Below are 2500 nucleotides of genomic sequence, written 5' to 3' on the forward strand. Positions count from 1 at the left end.
GAAGGAACATGGAATTTCTTCGTCTCTAATAGCTACAGTTAAATTAGTCCTCATTCGTGGAAAATTTAAATGTCAAGTCATTTTCATTTTTCAAGATAAAATAGGGTCAGTTGCCACCGTTTGTAGCGAGAACTGGTGTAGCAAAAAGGAGACAAATTCTTCTCAATCCATCTCTCCCCTCTAATTAAGTTGTAATCAGCCAAGTGGTGAAACGGAGTACGGCGCAATCGCTCGGTCATGCGTTCGAGTCCCGTTTATCGACAAAATTTGTCGAAAAATTGGAAGCCCGACATACTTTTCTCGGAAAAATTGCAGCATTTGAATTGTTGCATTTCCCTCCGTTTTAAGCCAGTCGTTGTCATACTGAGCATTTTTGCTAAGTATATTCAATGTCTATTTGTATACCCTGTCCTCCAGACAAAAAAATAACATTAATTTTATATCATTTAATGTTTTAGGTGATTTGAACTTCGACGATATTTGGAACGTCCTAGTTCTGGTTTGAAAACATATTAAAACATATAAAATGCAAGCCCCCCTAAAAGTGAAATATTGAATATGATAAAATGCCACACTGACCTTGACAGTCCAATCACTCGAAAGAGCAAAGTTCAACTAACATAAAACGTGCTAAGGTTTCCATTAAATAATGGCCAATCAGCTGCTACCATGGGAACTGTAATTAACCAATCAACGCCAACAGGATCTAGGATCAACCAATCAGAGATCTTTAGTGGACAAGAAAACAACCAACCAAGTACATTTACAGAACAAAGAGGAATCCTGTCAGAAAACGCGCTTGAAGTCGCTTTTAGTGTCATCTCTGGCTCAGCCTTCATGTTAAATTTCATGTTCTCTCTCGTACTGGTGAAGAAACGCGAAATGTTGCGAAAGCCTCATAATAGCTTGTTGTTCAACCTGGCCATCACGGATTTACTCACAGGTGAGGAAAAAGCTTACACTTACAATGGCTATGCAAGACGAGAAAACAAAAACAAAAAAAGAAACGACCGTGTTTTGAGGGGAGGTAAATATTCAGTAGTTATCCACGTTACCATACTCGCTAGACTGCTAGCAATCCCTTTTGGTCCTTTTGAGTCAGTTGAACCGCTCGTTTTAGTCAGTCACACAATAGAGCCGAGGGGAGAATGGTGATAGAGCGAGTTCCGAGCGAGTCTCATTTCGCTCTGTCACCATTCTCCCCTCGGTTCGGTTGCGTGACTGACTAAGGGCAGCAGTCTACAATATCCCCACCAATGGCGTAGCTCCATCTTTCATTATATAAACCGCTAAAAACTCATAATTCTTTAATTCAACCTCGTTTCCAGGGCACTTTTCGCTGGCTTTGGATGGCCCACCCAAAGCCAGGGAAAAGCGCCCTGAGGACGAGGCTGTCTTTAATTAACTCTAACCCTAATGCTCGAAATTTCAGCTTTCACATTTCTTTAAGGTAGTCTATTTACCATGTAAAGTCAGTTGATAAACCCATTTCTCTGATTTAAATCAGTATTCTGTTCGTCAATTTGGGAGGCTCGAAATAGTTTCTCCTTTTTTCAAACAAATAAACATATTCTGTCCTTAGATACAGTTAGGATAATCATATCAAAATGAAAGTTGGCCAGGGTATTAAGTACCCATCGTAGATTTCTCACACTATATCTTTCTCCAAAATAACGTTACCATGGCAACGATATTAGGCTTTTTTTTGAGCTTTAAAATCAACAGCTGTTGTGTTTTTTGAAGAAACGGGACGGTGACATTTTCCCATTCAGCGTTATCAGATAATGTTCGAAATACCCTCTAAAATAATTACAATTGAAAATCCGTTGTTTTGAAATGTGTCTGTAACTTTTTTTTTCACCGACATAATTTTTTTTAATTGAAAGACAAACGTTTAAAATTAATCTAAGCTAACATGCAAAAAAATGAAAAAAATTCACCGTCCGGAAGCAGAGATATAAACGAGTAAAGTTGCAAAATCAGGAAAAATTAGAGGGTTTCAAGAAAAAAAAAGAAATAAAAAGTAAGTGATAAAAACTAAAAAAGGCTAGATAACTTTTATAGCTCAGAGTATTTCATATATTCTTTTCTAAAGCTTTTTGTCCTATTGTTATCTGGCCTTTTCTAGTTTTTATCACTCACCTTTTGTAACGCGTAGTACATATTTCCACCTTTTTATCGCTTTTCATATTATCACGTGTGATTTTACTTCTTATATGAATAGTTTTATTCATTTTTTTTAACTTGAAAATGATCTCAGCGAGATCGAAACGTCGTAGATTTTTATCGCTAGTTTTTATCTTAAAACTTTAGAATCTTTGTGTAGAATTTTCGTAGTTTTCATGAATAGTAAATGTCTATTTATATTCCATATATAAAGAAATTAGGAGAAAGGTGAGCGAAATTAGTGGCATTTGTTTATTTCTAGTGACCATTTGAATCATGAGCTGACGCGAGCAGCTTGCAAGTTGCGTGTGCGGCGTACGCGCGCGCCCTCAGC

General features: G+C 37.1%; 1 protein-coding gene across 2 annotated transcripts in view; it reads right to left on the reverse strand.

Annotated features, from left to right (window-relative positions):
- Positions 1-681, reverse strand: part of LOC138007393 (blue-sensitive opsin-like) — a 31438-nt gene extending 30757 nt beyond the window's left edge. Inside the window, exon 1 of one of the 2 annotated variants that reach the window (XM_068854270.1) lies at positions 580-681. The gene's annotated coding sequence lies outside the window, so the exon portion shown is untranslated. The remainder of the gene's footprint in view (positions 1-579) is intronic. The other variant, XM_068854273.1, reaches the window with a different exon arrangement.
- Between the last annotated feature and the right edge of the window lie 1819 nt (positions 682-2500).

This window comes from Montipora foliosa, chromosome 6, assembly GCF_036669935.1.
Source record: "Montipora foliosa isolate CH-2021 chromosome 6, ASM3666993v2, whole genome shotgun sequence".
Classification (NCBI taxonomy): domain Eukaryota; kingdom Metazoa; phylum Cnidaria; class Anthozoa; order Scleractinia; family Acroporidae; genus Montipora; species Montipora foliosa.